Here is a 15,972-nt window from a genome sequence, read left to right as displayed (position 1 = left end):
AAGAGCACCAGTAGCCCTCCTGTGGCACCTGTGCTGCATAGTGTGGCATGTGCTCTCCCAAGCAAGAGACTTCTGTGTTACAGCCAGTGGTGTAGTGGTAAATTTCGAAGTGCAGGTGCCCACCATGACAGTTTCCATAGCCACGCCCCCAAGGAGAGTCCAAAAACGCTGGCAGCTACGTTGATCTGTATCAACAAATCAGTTCTAGCAGTGCTCATCTCTACCAGGAGTAAGTCTTTGCAAAGTGAAGAGGTCTCAATTGCCCATTAAAGACCAGGCCACTGCAAAATACTTGCATTACAACATCAAACAGTTTATGGTTGCTGGAAAAAATCAGTTCCCCCCAGCTACTGTGAGAATTGCAGCTAAGCTCAGAGGGAACAGGGAAGTGTGTGTATGGGGGGGTGGGAGATGACATCAGCATCCCTGCAAATAAAAAAGCATTGGTGCTGTCTCCTGGTGAGCTCTGGCTCTCCTACACCACTGGTTACCACTGATGGAAGTCCCACCTGTTCCCTTGGCTCTTGGATGGATCGCTACCACTCCATTTAAAGCATGTAGTGGCATAATGCCTCTGTACTAAGAAGTTCATTTCCTCTTCCTAAACATGCAGCTGGAAAACAAGAATATTTAGTACCTCTTTTTCAGCACAACAGGGCTTTGCACTGTCCATACTGGGCTTTGTTGCCAAGATTTCAGGCACCTTCCCAATCCAGACAGGAGGGGTTAGAGTTCCCTCTTTTATCCTCCTCCCTTTCTCAGCTCACACAAGTGCCCTAGCGAAGGTTTCATGGAATCATAGAATGGTTTGTCCATGTTCCCTCTATATAACGGTTCTAAAATGCATCCTTTGCAGTCTACTGATTCTTACACACAGCCATTCTCTCTCACGTTGACTACCAGAACATTCTGCAGTCTTCCAGCAACCCACTGGTTCTCAAATGAGTGTGGTGTGGTAGTTAGAGTGCTGGCTTGGGACCCAAGTTCCAGTCCCCACTCAGCCATGAAGCCCACTGGGGCCAGTCGCTCAGCCTCACCCGCCTCGAGGGGCTGCTGCGAGGGTAAAATGGAGCGGAGGAGAAGGACCACGTGAGCCACCTGGGGTTCACTGCAAGACGGGGAAGGCAGGACATAAATGAAGTCTTGTTCTTCTGCTGCCCACTCGATAGTTCTGTGTGCATTAATCGTGTCACTCCTCCATGTTTCTCTGCACCCTTCTGCTATTGCTTCATGTTACCATGTTCAAACTATTTCTGACCTTTACATTTCTTCACAGTCGTGCCCCTTTTCTTCACGCTTTCTCTCTGTTCTCTTCTTCCTCAGCCTTCCATTCATTCCGCACAGATCTCACTAAACCTCTGCTCCTTCCTGCTTCTCTCTTGCACAAGCCCTTGTGCCTGGTGACATCATGGATGTCTGTGCATTTCTGTAAAGGGCTGGAGCACCCTCTAGCGGGCCCCCATGGCAGACAACATCACAAAAAGTGCATCTTTAATCACTTGAACAACCCCATAGCAATTTCAAGCAAGCAACTTTCTTTATAGCACTTAACTTTATGCATCCTCACAACCACCCTGTGAAGATGGCCACTGGTCTTCCCATTTTTCAGATTAGAAACTGAGGCCAAGTGGGACTTGGCCCAAACACCGCCTAGTGAGTTCCTGGAGGATCCAGAATCTGGCCCTTTGCCCCCAGCATCCGAGCCAGCCACTCTGTCCCCTGAATCACCCCTCCACCAGGGCATGGCACCAATAGGCTCTGACTTATTGGTGAAATCTAACATTGCACAAGCAGCTTCCAACTGCACAGCAGGGCTTCCCCATCCTCCCCACCCCAGAACGCTGCCAAAACCTGCTTGAGAGGGTCCCCTAGCCTCCAGAGAAGATTCAGGGGCACAGGGGGCTGCAGTGGGAGGGGGAAGCCACTCAGCTGGTGGATGCCCTTCCACCAGTGGATGGACATGGCTGGATTCTGTCCAAGGTGAGCACAGGCCAAGACTCAGCGGGGTGGCTTCTTCGCCAGAGGTCTTGCTACAGTATGAGGAAGAATAAGTGACCTCCCATTTCCATGGCTGAGTTTCGCCCCGGGAGGCCCCCCAGTGAGGAAGGACTGCTTGACAAAGCGTGGACAACAGGCACATCCTTGCAGGAGGGCTGAAGTGTCCCTGGTGCTGGCAGAACCATCCAGCCTGGCCTGAGCAACAGGAGCTCATCACGGCACCTCCCAGCACAGGTTCCTGCACAGCTAGATACTTGTGGGAAGGGTTGGCAGGATGAGCAGGGGCGGGGGGGGGGGGCGGGAAGACCGTGGTGGGTTCTGGGCTAGCAGACTACGGTGGGGGCCCTACTCCACCCTAACACTGAATTCACACAAGATACTTGTGCATGTACACAGAGAGCAGGGGGCTTAGGGCTACACAGTGGGATGCAGTCTTTCTTCACGCGCATAGCACACACCGCTACAGCGCACCTGTGGATTTCCCTTGTGTGTATGCGTACTTTATTGCTTGGCATCACATTTTATGGCATTTGGAAGCCTACACACAGAGCGGGGGGAAATCCACAGACGTGGACATTTGGCAGCACTAATGCAAAAGAAAAGAAAGTATCCTAAGCGTATGGAGAGCTTTGCTCACCGCTGAACGAATTTGCCTCCTCCGGCTTCCAGTAGGCCCAGGGATGGCCCCACTGGGGAGCAAAGAGGAATTCAGACTGGATACACTGCTATCCAATCAAAGCTACACTCAGATTCTGGCATTTCTATGGGCAGTAATCACTTCTTGACCAGGGAAGGCCAAAAATGGATTCAAAATGGACCAGGAAGTCCCACCTCTAGAAGGCATGCCACTCGACACCAGGGGTTGGCAACATGGTGCCCCTCTGGTGCCCACTGAGGCACACCACTCCTCCCAATTTGTATTTAATCAGTATTTTTATGTTTTCTTACTGGCAGCTGGGATTGCTTCAAAGCAAAGTGGGAGCCTCTAGAGGTTCTTAAGTCAAGGGCTCCAGTCTCCCCAGACTCGGAGTCTGAGAAAGGGAAGAAGTGTGTGTGTGTGTGTGTGTGTGTGAGTGTGAGTGTGTGTGTGTGTGTGTGTGTGTGAGAGAGAGAGAGAGAGAGAGATGTCAGCATCAGGCCCTTGTCCACAAAAGCTATAATACATCAGTTGCCCATTGCCAAGACCCAAGCCTACTTCACAGCTCCGTCACAATGGATCCTACACTCAGTATGCTCTAAGACAACTCCTGCCATCACCCCACCCCAGCTAAAGTGTTCAGTATCTCTAAGACAGAAGGGTTTCTACACCCAGCCACTTTCAAAGAACTCACCCACCATTCCAAGCATCTACCACCTGCCAAGACTCCTGCTGATGCCCAGATGCCCCCTGATGACAAGCTCTCCTCCTGTCCCCAGAGGACAAGCCCTACTTCTTCCGGATCTGGTCCACTGGTGCTGCCTGCTCCATGCCCGGGCCCTCGCTTAAACGGCCTCAGCTCAAAGGTGGCCTTGGAAGCAGCATCTCCCAGGACGCCGTGTGGCTCCTTGTGGAGTGGGAGCTCCCTGTCCCTCCTGTAGCTGGCTGGCCATACCGTGCCTCGGCCCAATTCCCACCTTGCAGGGGCCCTGGTCTGTGGAGCGCCAGGCTCCTGCCCACTGGAGCACCATGGGCAACTGGCGAGGACAGGGGCTGCCACCCACAGTGCCTTGCAGGCCAACATCAGGCTCCCCTGCTCCCCCTGAGTCCAGGCTGGAACCTCAGCTCATCACACAAGGTGAGAAGAGGGGTGGGGAGAAAGGCTAAGGAGCAGGAAGCAATTACATATTGCAGCAGATGGTTAAATCCCAGCTTAAAGAAACACAATGCTAAAAGTCTTCAGCAAATAAGCTTTCACCTCATGCTGAAAAGAAGGCAGTGCCACACGAACCTTTCTGGGAAGGGGGTTCCAGACATGAGGTCTGGAACCCTCATTGTATCACGGAATGTATCACAGACACACGGATACTGTATACTGTGTATACAGTATCTCGGACTGGAAAGCCGGTCTCTGGTCACCATCCACCTTACTTCAGATGGGGGGGGGGATAGGGAGCAGGGCCCCCAAGGGCCCCAATCTTAATGACCGGACAGGTTTATGCAGGAGGTGGTGGTCTTTGAGGGACCCTGGTCTTTGCAAGTTACATTTTCCAGGTCACTGCTTTGGGAACCAGCTGTTCATGGGTCCAGCGGAACCCATTCTCTCCCCATTCCAGCAGGCTGGTGGTTAGGAATTAAGGCAACAGCCTCCTGGGGCTCTCGGACTCGACACAGGCTTTACGTTTGGGCAATCCACCCTACATCCAGCAAGAAGGGTTCGCTGTGGTGCAGCTTCCTTCCCCAGCCTGTGCAAACCCCATAGTCCCCAGCCAGCATGGCCAATGGCCAGATTTTCCAGTGTGGACTCTGGGTGGTTCTCCCCCCTCCTGAGAAGAGCATCAGAATTCCTATGAGTAGCCACACGGGCAGCGCCCCCACAGACAGGTTGACAGTGAACGCAGCTGCAGTGGTTGAGGCAGGAGGAAAGAGAAGGGAGCTGTTCCATCACAATCTCTCCGGAAAACGGAGAAGCTGCAAGTGGGCAGGTGCTGGGAAAACCAGAAGGAGGGTGCTTGAAGAGACTGGCGGGGTGGCGCCCAGCTAAAAACAAGTCCTCCGGCTGGATAATGAGCTCCTGGAGGTTTAACTCTGGTTGCAGGAACCCCGATCAGCACCTGTTGACACCTTAAGCAGATGTCACGGCACACTTATAACTGTGTTGCCGTTCTGGGGTACACATAACACATTAGGGGTGAGGGTTAAAGGATTATTTCCACAATCTGCCCTTTGATCCAAATAGTACTCTTCATACATTCTTGGATCATGAATAGAATTCTTTAAGTTTAAGGCGATGCATTTGTGTCCCGGAAAGAAAGTGTTTTTGAGGTGTGGGTTTCAGTCCTACATCAAGACAAAACAATGGGTAACAAGTGTTCTGCCCCTTTGGGCGGTCCTCTAGATGTAATGATGAAGTGTTTTAATAATTTACCAGGTATTGGTGGTTTGTCTAAGAAACGCATGTGTATTTTGTGTAGTGAAGAGTAGCCTGTCACCTCCCACTTTTGGCCAAATATAGGATCCTTGAACCAAAATAATTAGAGAGATTTAAGACTAGTCCTAGAAGAAAAATGTCCTGCCCAAATGGATTATTGGTATTTATGGGCAAATGAGGTATATAAAAGGAAGCAAAAAGGGGAAACTTTAACTCCAACCCCTTCACCCGCTGCCCCACTGGCTTATTATTGTGCCTCACCCACCAACAGCCAGTATGCTTTTTTAACCAAGCGGTGCTAAAGAGAAAAGGGTTTTGCCCCAGAAAGCCTTACCCCCCCACACCAACGGCTCTGCCTGGTTATTTAGCTGCCTCTGCCCCCATCTGGTTTGTATCCCTTTTGAGTTCCACTATACCAATTTTAACCCCTGCTGTCCCAGGTGGAAATGGAGCTCCTGATGAGCCCACCAGAACCAGCTTATTTATCACTTAGAAGCCCTTTTGGCTACTGATGAAAGGGACAGAATGTTCCCTCCCTGGACCGGGGTGGACGCTTGCCAGCTAGTGACACACAGTTACTGCACAAAGTACAATGTTATCAGCCTGCAGCCTGGGGAAGAACTCATTGTCCCTAACAATTCTCAGGGTAACTGCTGACAGGCTGTAATCTGTTTCTCACAAGACTGTGGAGCCAAGGCAGGATGATCTAGCATACAAACATGGAGTAACTCTGGTTCATACTAAACACAAGCACAAGCATCTGTTGGACACCTTAAGCAGATGCCAGCGAGGTAGCCAAAAACCCCACCTTCCCCAGACTAGGACAAGATGTGAGGGCCTGGACAGCAGATGGCATCAAGAAATGGTGGAAAGGCCCATACCAATTCTTCTAGTCTCACACACCACTCTCAAAGTAGCAGGTCGAGATTCCTGGATCCATTACTTCCACTGCACCATTGCCAGAGAAGCTGTGACAGACAGCCCTGCCAAGCCAGGACCAGAAGAAGCTGACATCACAGGATCAAGCCACACTTCCCCTGACCAGGAAACAGGGGGACTTGAAGCAGACAGCAACGGACTTTGTGGGAACTATGCTAAGCCACCTGACCGCGACAAGGGTGTGCCAGAAGCAGATGAGAACTGTGCCGCATCATGGCAAGCAACAAGCATAGATGGACTCAAATTGAAATTACAGAGCTTATCCTAAGCATGTTTCTTTACTGTATCCCAAACATTTTGGTCAGAGATCAACTGCATGCAGTTACTAACTGTAGGGTACAATGCCCTACTCTTGTAGCCAAACCTGTCCCTCTGTGCATACTGCAAAGTTATGAGTATATTTTCTGTAGAGGAGAAAAAGCTGTGTTATTAATTACCAAAAAAAAAAAAAAATAGGGCTATTTGCACCAAACCAGTGTACTCCTGGGTGCAGGAAGCCATAAAAAGTATTACATAAGAAATGGGCTCCCCCTGAGACTACTTCCCCACCTGTAGATAAGGGCATCCCAGGTGAACTAGAGAAACTGGCAGTCACCACCACACCGGAGCCAATTCCTGGGAGTTTTATTTATTTATTTAATTTATTAATCGCCCATCTGGCTGGTCACCCAGCCACTCTGGGCAAAGTACAACATACAATAAAACAATAAAATTCTACAATAAAAACATTTTCTAAAATACCCTAACCCACCCCAAATGCCTGCCTGAACAGCCACGTTTTTAATGCACGACGGAAGCTCATTAAAGAGGGGGCATGACGGAGTTCCCTAGGGAGGGAGTTCCACAGAGTGGGGGCCACTACAGAAAAGGCCCTCTCCCTCGTCCCCACCAGTCTAGCTGTTCTGGCTGATGGGACAGAGAGAAGGCCATCTGAGGCTGATCTTGCTAAGCGGCCTGTCTGGTGCTGCTGGAGGTGCTCCTTAAGATCGGCTGGGCCAGAACCATATAGGGTTTTAAGGGTCAAAACCAACACCTTGAATTTGGCCCGGAAAACAACTGGTAACCAGTGCAACTCCTTCAGCACTGGAGTTGCACTGGTTACCAGTTGTTTTCCGGGCCAAATTCAAGGTGTTGGTTTTGACCTTTAAAACCCTATATGGTTCCGGCCCAGCCTATCTTAAGGAGTTGGGGTTCAAACACATATTTACATTCATTAGGAGTTATAGCTGCCAAGATCAGCCACCCTTATTACTTGTGTGCTCACACCCTGACTCATAGCCATGGTGGAGTCCCTCTTGTGGGTATCCCAGTGACCATTTCTCAGTTGGCACAAGCACAACAGTTAAACTTGACACCTCCTGACATGAATGGCCAGATCAGACTGTCCTTAAGTGGTGAGGTTGTTGCCCCCTTTTGTGTTACTTACCTTCCCACTAACCAGTCTAACATACAACACCACAGTTGCAACATATCACTTCAGTTTGATGGGACAAACTGGACTGTAGAAACCGAATCTTCTACAGAAGTTGTGGCAGATGTGGTTAGCAGTTGGGCAACTGTTTCCCATAACCTCTTTTATCCCTTTACACAGAATGCCACCATTTCCACTTTGAGGCTGCCAGCAGGGGTTTGGTGGTTATGTGGGCACACAACAACACTTGCGTGCCCTTCTGTGAGTGCTCCATGGCAATGTGCTCCAGGGCTTGTTGTGCCAGGTATGCGAATTGCCACAGACCTGCCCCAGGGCCGCCAACGTAATAAACATAGTTGGGCTGGGTTTGGTTGTGGCCTCATACCCACATATGGAGTTGCAAAGAATTATGCCGATATCTGTGCTGTATCTGAATCCCTCATTCAGTTTATTAATGAAAGTGTTGCAATTACCAAATCACTCTCCTGTGAACTAGCTGAGGTACGACTAGTAGCCTTGCAAAACAGGCTAGCTCTAGACTACCTCTTAGCCTCGCAAAGAGGTGTGTGTGCTTTAACTGGGAATGAGTGTTATACTCAAATAACAGATAATCAACCTGACATCCTGCACCACCTTAATAATATAAACAAAATCTCTAAAGATATTTCACACATAGGTAAAGATACCTTTGGAGATTGGCTGAGCTCTTGGCTTCCCTCTACTGCTTGGGTAAGAAAACTAGTTATTGCAGTTGTTATTATTCTTGTGTTAGTAATTGCTATTTCATGCTTTGTGCAATGTTATATAAACCTTGTTCCTCCTTTATATAAGGGCTGTCAACTTCCTACAGGCCAGTATGCAGCCATGCCTGTGAATGAGCCCCCTGCATTGAAAATGGGGGGGGGGGCTCATTCACAGGCATAGCTGCATACTGGCCTGTAGGAAGTTGACAGCCCTTATATAAGGAACAAGGTTTATACAACAGTATTAACATTCAAAGCCCTAAACGGCTTGGGGCCAGGTTATCTGAAGGATCGCCTCTTCCCGTATGTGCCTGCCCAGACCCTAAGATCATCCTCAGCGGTCCTTCTCCGGGAGCCCCTGCTGAAGGAAGTGAGGCGGGTGGCTACTAGGAAGAGGGCCTTTTCTGCTGTGGCACTCTGGCTGTGGAATGAGCTCCCTAGAGAGGTTTGCCCGGCACCTACATTGTACTCCTTCCGGCGCCAGGTGAAGACCTTTTTATTTTCCCAGTATTTTAGCATTTTAGCTTCCTAGTCTTTTTTCTTTAGTGTCTTAAATCTGTATTTTAAAACCCCGCATTGCTGCTAGGTTTTATTCTGGTCGTATTGTTATACTGTGGTTTTAATGCTTTCCTATTTTATATAGTTTTGTCCTGCGTTTTTTGGTTTTAATTTTTGTGAACCACCCAGAGCACTTTAGCTATTGGGTGGTATAGAAATGAAATAAATAAACAAATAAAAATAAATAAATAGGGAAATCCAGCCGTCACACACGGCAAGGAGAACTGCCCAGAGAGCTTCAGCTATTGGACGGTACAAAAATGAAATGAATAAATAAATAAATAAATAAATAAATAAATAAATAATAAGCTGCCATGGTTTAGGTACCTTGCTGCAATCAAGTGAACTAGCCCAGTATAAGGCAACTTCCTATGTTTCCATATCCACCAGGCTGGATTAAATGGGTTTAGTGGTTATTTCTTTTGTCTCCAGCAGGTGGTGATGTTGAACTACTGAACTCGGGTTTAAAGAAGCAGGGAAATTGCCAAGTGATCTGCGGGGTGTTTCTTTCTCCCCAGATATGTGAGATGTTAAATGTGGGGCGATAAGAAGAATCCAAAGGGAAATTCGGAGGAGTAGAGAGTTGATCTCCCTGATCCGCCCATGGGAAAGGGCTGGGCTTCACAACGGACCGGGTTGCAGGGCCTGTCCCTCACTTCCAACTCCTGCCGCGAGTCCCCCGGCAGTCTCCCCACGTGACGCCGCGAGCGCTGGGAGAGGTCAACAGCAGGCAAACGCGCTCAGGCCCCCGCTCTCTGGGGACGTGCCCCCAGCGTGCAGCGATGTTTTTATCCAGACAGGCCTTTGGCCAGATAAGCTGATTTATTTATGGCCACTGCGTTATAATTTGTTGCTTTTTAAAATTGATATTATTGGTCTGTGTTTTTATTTATCCGGATTTTACGCTGGCTTTGATCATTATTTTATATTTTACTTTCATGGCTTTTTTTTGCCTCGAGCACCATTTGGTGGAAAGACAGGGTACCAATCCAGTGTATAGGGTGGTAAAGGAGCAGGTGCCTGAGCAGCGGTGGCTTGTTCATGCTTCTCTCAGAGTTGGCCACTCCAATGTGGGGCAGCAGGCGGGGGGGTGGGCCTTTTGGGGCTGGAGAACGTCCAAAGAAGCCTGTGGCATCTGTAGAGGCCAACTGGGTTCTTGTGGCATAAGCAATGGGTGTCTTCACCCAACAGTTATTTTTCAGACCCATCAAAGCGACCCCGAGATATGTAATAAGACCAGTTATTGCTCTGAACACCCCTGAAAATAAGGGTTGGTTCAAAAAAGGTCTCTGCTACACCTTGGGCACTATATGCATTTGGAACCGTTGCTATTCGCTATGGATGTGCCCGTCTCTGCCACTGAGTGGCCTTGGGACAGACTCCCTTGCTGGGCCCCTCTCTCTGCCTCACTTCCCCATCTCTCAGATGGCTCTTTCAGAGGCCAGAAAGGATCAAGCCCAGTCCTCCCCACTTTGGACTGATGAAACCAAGATTAACTTGTATCAGAATGATGGGAAAAGTATGGAGAAGGAAAGGAACAGCTCATGATCCAAAGCATACCACATCATCTGTCAAACATGGTGGAGGCAGTGTTATGGCATGGGCATGTGTGGCTGCCAATGGAGCCAGGTCACTGGTGGTTATTGATGACCTGACTGCTGATAAAAGCAGCAGGATGAATTCTGAAGTGCATAGGGCTATACTTTCTGCTCAGATTCAGCCGAATGCTGCCAAACTGATAGGACACCGCTTCATATGGCAGATGGATAATGACCCGAAACATACAGCAAAAGCTACCCAAGAGTTTCTGAAGGCTGGGGATGTTCTTCAATGGCCAGGTCAGTCACCTGATCTCCACCCAATAGAGCATGCTTCTCACTTACTGAAGACAAGACTGAAGGCAGAAAGACCCACAAACAAGCATCAGCTGAAGGCAGCTGCAGTAAAGGCCTGGCAAAGCATCTCAAGGGAGGACACTCAGCATTGGGTCAAGTCCATGGGTTCCAGACTTCAGGCAGTCATTGACTGCAAAGGATTTTCATCCAGGTATTAAAGGCGATCCTTAAGTTTGAAATGATGTTGGTTTGTTCCATTACTTATGAGCCCCCAATGACGGGTGTGTGCGTATGCCACTGGCTGTACTTCCTGAATGGTTAGTGCCCCACTTTTGTCACACCCCCTGAATTACAGCTGAAAGTCCTGACTTCGCTCCCATCTGGGTGTGTTTCCTTTCAACTTCAATGTGGTGGTGTACAGAGGCCAACTGCCAAAACAGTTATCCTTGTTTCAATATTTCTGGCCCTGACTGTATAAGAACACTTTGACTGGGTTTGGAGGATCACGATGGGGAAAGAAGCCATCATGGCTTCTCCCTGCATGACCTCCATTTGCACAACCCCCGGTCACGATCATTGCAGGCATGTGTGATGTTGCAGCAACAGGTGTCTTCTTAGTAGAGGCCTTCTGCTTGGTGGAGGAGAGAAGGGGCTCAGGTCATTCCTGAGATAGCACCCGCCACCTGCACTTTTAAAAAGTACTTGTATTAAGAATAGTATTTTAAACATCTAGAGGCCCTCTTTGGTTAAGTGATGGCAGCTTGTTTAAGTAATGGCAAAGATCTTACTGCCCGTAGGGAGCACTACATTAGAGCCTCCACAGCATCTGAACTCCAGCCAACAGGACAGATGAGGGAGGAGTGGCTTTCTGCTCCTTTCCTTCCTGTTGCAAGGTAGTTGCGGGGGGTTACCCGTTTCTGCAGGAACTGGCATAAATCCCCCCTTCCATGTTGGTGGCATGTTTGGAAGCTGGGAGGGCTTTAAATTCTGCAGAACCAAAGCCTCCCCCAGTACTGTTGTTGTTCAGTCGTTAAGTCATGTCCGACTCTTCGTGACCCCATGGACCATAGCACGCCAGGCCTTCCTGTCCTCCGCTTTCTTAGCTTTCCTCCCAAGGAGCAAGCGTCTTTTAATTTCATGGCTACAGTCACCATCTGTGGTGATCTTGGAGCCCAAGAAAATAACATCTGTCACTGTTTCCATTTCTTCCCCTTCTATATGCCAGGAAGTGATGGGGCCAGATGCTATGATCTTCGTTTTTTTAATGTGGAGTTTCAAACCAGCTTTTGCACTCTCCAATTTCACCCTCAACAAGAGGCTCTTTAGATCCTCTTCGCTTTCTGCCATTAGGGTGGTATCGTCTGCGTATCTGAGGTTGTTGATAATTCTCCCGGCAATCTTCATTCCGACCTGTGATTCGTCCAACCCAGCGTTTCTCATGATGTACTCTGCATATAAGTTAAATAAGTAGGGCGACAATATGCAGCCTTGTCATACTTCTTTCCCAATTTTGAACCAACTGGTTGTTCCATGTCTGGTTCTTACTGTTGCCTCTTGGGCCCTCGTACAGGTTTCTCAGGAGACAGGTAAGGTGGTCTGGTACTCCCATCTCTTTAAGAATTTGCCACAGTTTGTTGTGATCCACACAATCAAAGGCTTCAGCGTAGTCAATGAAGCAGAAATAGATGTTTTTCTGGAATTCTCTTGCTTTCTCCATGATCCAGCGAATGTTGGCGATTTGATCTCTAGTTCCTCTGCCTCTTCAAAACCCAGCTTGGGCTTCCGGTAGTTCTCGGTTCGCATACTGCTGAAGCCTAGCTTGTAGGATTTTGAGCATCACCTTGCTGGCATGTGAAATGAGCGCAATTGTGCGGTAGTTTGAACACTCTTTGGCGTTGCCTTTCTTTGGAATTGGGATGTAAACTGACCTTTTCCAGTCTTGCGGCCACTGTTGAGTGTTCCAAATTTGTTGGCATATTGAGTGCAGCACTTTAACAGCATCATCTTTTAGGATTTGAAATAGCTCAGCTGGAAGACTGTCATCTCCGCTAGCTTTGTTGTTAGTAATGCTTCCTAAGGCCCACTTGACTTCACTCTCGAGGATGTCAGGCTCAAGTTCAGTGACCGCACTATCATGGCTATCAGGGACATTCAGATCTTTCCTGTATAGTTCTTCTGTGTATTCTTGCCACCTCTAGTTAATCTCATCTGCTTCTGTTAGGTCCCTGCCTTCTTTGTCCTTTATCATGCCCGTCTTTGCACAAAACGTTCCCTTGAGATCTCCGATTTTCTTGAAGAGATCTCTAGTCTTTCCCACTCTGTTGTTTTCCTCAATTTCTTTGCATTGTTCATTTAAGAAGGCCTTCTTGTCTCTCCTTGCTATTCTCTGGAACTCTGCATTCAGTTGGATATATCTTCCCCTTTCTCCCTTGCTTTTCGCTTCCCTTCTTTCCTCAGCTAATTGTAAAGCCTCATCAGACAGCCACTTGTCTTTCTTGCATTCCTTTTTCTTTGGGATGGATTGAGTTGCTGCCTCCTGAACAATGTTATAGACCTCCGTCCATAGTTCCTCAGGCACTCTGTCTATCAGGTCTAATCCCTTAAATCTATTCCTCACCTCCACTGTATATTCATAAGGGATATGATTGAGGTCATAGCTGAATGGTTTAGTGGTTTTCCCTACATTCTTCAATTTAAGCTGAAATTTTTCAACAAGAAGCTCATGATCTGAGCCACAGTCAGCTCCAGGTCTTGTTTTTACTGACTGTATGGAGCTTCTCCATCTTTGGCTGCAAAGTACATACTCAATCTGATTTCGATATTGACCATCTGGTGATGTCCATGTGTAGAGTCGTCTCTTGTGCTGTTGGAAAAGAGTGTTTGCTATGATCAGCGTGTTCTCTTGGCAAAACTCTATTAGCCTTTGTCCTGCTTCATTTTGCACACCAAGGCCATGCTTGCCTGTTATCCTGGTGATTTCTTGACTTCCTACTTTAGCATTCCAATCCCCTATGATGAAGAGGACATATTTGTTTGGTGTTAGTTCTAGAAGGTGTTGTAGGTCTTCATAGAACCGATCAACCTCAGCTTCTTCGGCATCAGTGGTTGGGGCATAGCCTTGAATTACTGTGATGTGGAATGGTTTGCCTTGTATTCGTACTGAGATCCTGTCATTTTTGAGATTGTACCTCAGTACTGCTTTTCCCACCCTTTGTTGACTATGAGTGCTACTCCATTTCTCCTAAGGGATTCTTGCCCACAGTAGTTGATATAATGGTCACCTGAATTAAATTCGCCCATGCTTGTCCATTTTAGTTTGCTGATTCCCAAGATGTCGATGTTCAGTCTTGCCATCTCATGTTTGACCACCTCCAGCTTACCTTGATTCATTGATCTGACATTCCAGGTTTCTAAACAATATTGTTCTTTACAGCATCGGAGTTTCTTTTCACCACCAGACACATCCACAGCTGAGTGTCCTTTTGGCTTTGGCCCAGCCGCTTCACTCTTTCTGGCGCTACTTGGAAATTCCCTCTGCTCTTCCCCAGTAGTATATTGGACACCTTCCGACCTGAGGGGCTCATCTTCAGGCATCATCTCTTTTAGCCTTGTGATACATTCCATGGGGTTTTCTTGGCAAGAATACTGGAGTGGGTTGCCATTTCCTTCTCCAGTGGACCACCTTTTGTCAGAACTCTCCGCCATGACCTGTCCGTCTTGGGTGGCCCTGCATGGCATAGCTTGTGGCTTCACTGAGTTACACAAGCCCCTTCGCCACAACAAGGCAGTGATCCATGAAGGGGTCCCGCAGTGCACCCCCTTTTTAACATCTCCCAACTTTGGAGTTCCAACATCAGGGATATAAGGGCCACAGAGACTCCACTGAGGATAAAGGGAGGATCCAGGGGATCCAAGGTCTGCCAGAAAGGGAGATCTGCACAATCCTATGGCTCCTGGGACACCCCCACAGGGGCCATAGGATTGCAGCCTTAATCCACTAAGCCAGGAATGGGAAACTTGTGGTTCTCCAGATGTTTTGGCCAGTCCCATCGACCCTAACGAGCATAGCCAATGGTGAGGAATCATGGGAGTTGTAGGCCAAAATATCTGGTGGGCCACAAGTTGCATACCCCTGCACTGACCAACTCATTAGCCAATGGCAACATCCTATGCAATTTTACTCCGAACTGCCGCTGTGCGCAGCGGGCCTCTTCACTTGCAAAGTGTGCATAGAGCTGCAGCCAAAATGCTGCAGCCCCTGCAAAGAACTGGGGGGGGGGGAACCTTAGTGTGGGAAGTGAGCCACATACAGGCGCACACTGGCAAACCCAGGGATTAATTTTGAGAGCAAGAGCGAGCCAGGAAACATGATGCTCCCAGAGGTTTTGGCCCAGGCCTTCCTGCGTCTTCCCGGGGGGTGGGGGGGGAGTGGGGGTGGAGGCTGAGCTCTAGTTTGCCGTCTCTGCAGCTGTTGTTCAAGCTCTTCCCCAGGTGCCCAACCCTCAACTCTTGCCTACATCAAAAAGTCCAGACCAGGTCCTAACCTTGCCACAGGTTGGTCAAAAGGCCTATTTAAGGGCAGATGTCTATCCATCAGGACAACACGTTTTGTTGGCCTCCAGCCTCCTCCTATGGCAGCTGCACTGCGCACACCTATTTCCTCGAGGGGCCACTCCAAGACCTTTGGCCACCCCAATTGTATGGCTAACCTCAGCTAATGATTTGGATTAAATGATGATGCAAATGCTATCATACATACAAAGGCGCTGGCTCCATTTACAATCCTCTGGTGAAGTGTTAATTTTTAGGCTGCCTAATTTAGAGATGCAGGTTTTCTAATCATGCAGGACTCTTTTTCAAATTGGATGCTCTTTAAAACTGTAATGCTATCCCATTTGGTTTGATTCTATATTTAATATGCTTTAAAAAAAGAAAAAAAAAGCTTAGTATATGTATATTATGCTCTTACACGAGACTCCCAATGGTCTCCCAGCCAGATTACTGATCAGGTCTAAACCCTCTTGGCGTCTGAGACATTGTAACATGCATTACCCCCAGACTATCAACTAGGCCCTCCTTAATGTGTTTCCTAAATTAAAATGCATCTTCATCTATGGCTATCATGTTTGATCCCCTCTGCCTCAATTTGCCTTCCACAGGTTCTACGAGGCATTGAAGATGCAGGCATTTGCCCCCTCACTACTGGCTCAAATTCTGCAAGGCCTACGGGAGAAAAAACAGAGAGCTGTATGTCGAACACAGGACAAGATGTTTGTTAGCGTCATGCAGAACATGCCCCACCTCCCCCCACCCACCAACCTGGCGCTGAAGACATCTGCTGATATGAATAGCAGGGCACAACTCTATACCCTGGCACAAACCTCTATTTTTAACATCCAGCCTGAAGAGACCTGTGTGGC

At 48.3% G+C, this 15,972-nt stretch overlaps 1 long non-coding RNA gene across 1 annotated transcript in view; it reads left to right on the top strand.

Annotated features, from left to right (window-relative positions):
• Window positions 1-15,972, top strand: part of LOC146351847 (uncharacterized) — a 1,244,848-nt gene that overhangs the window by 264,223 nt on the left and 964,653 nt on the right. The window lies entirely within an intron of this gene.

This window comes from Heloderma suspectum, chromosome 2 (genome assembly GCF_057233095.1).
Source record: "Heloderma suspectum isolate Gila_16-S chromosome 2, 16-S_ref, whole genome shotgun sequence".
Taxonomy (NCBI): Eukaryota; Metazoa; Chordata; class Lepidosauria; order Squamata; family Helodermatidae; genus Heloderma; species Heloderma suspectum.
Note: the sequence above shows the minus strand (reverse complement) of the source record. Positions and strands in the feature narration are given on the sequence as shown.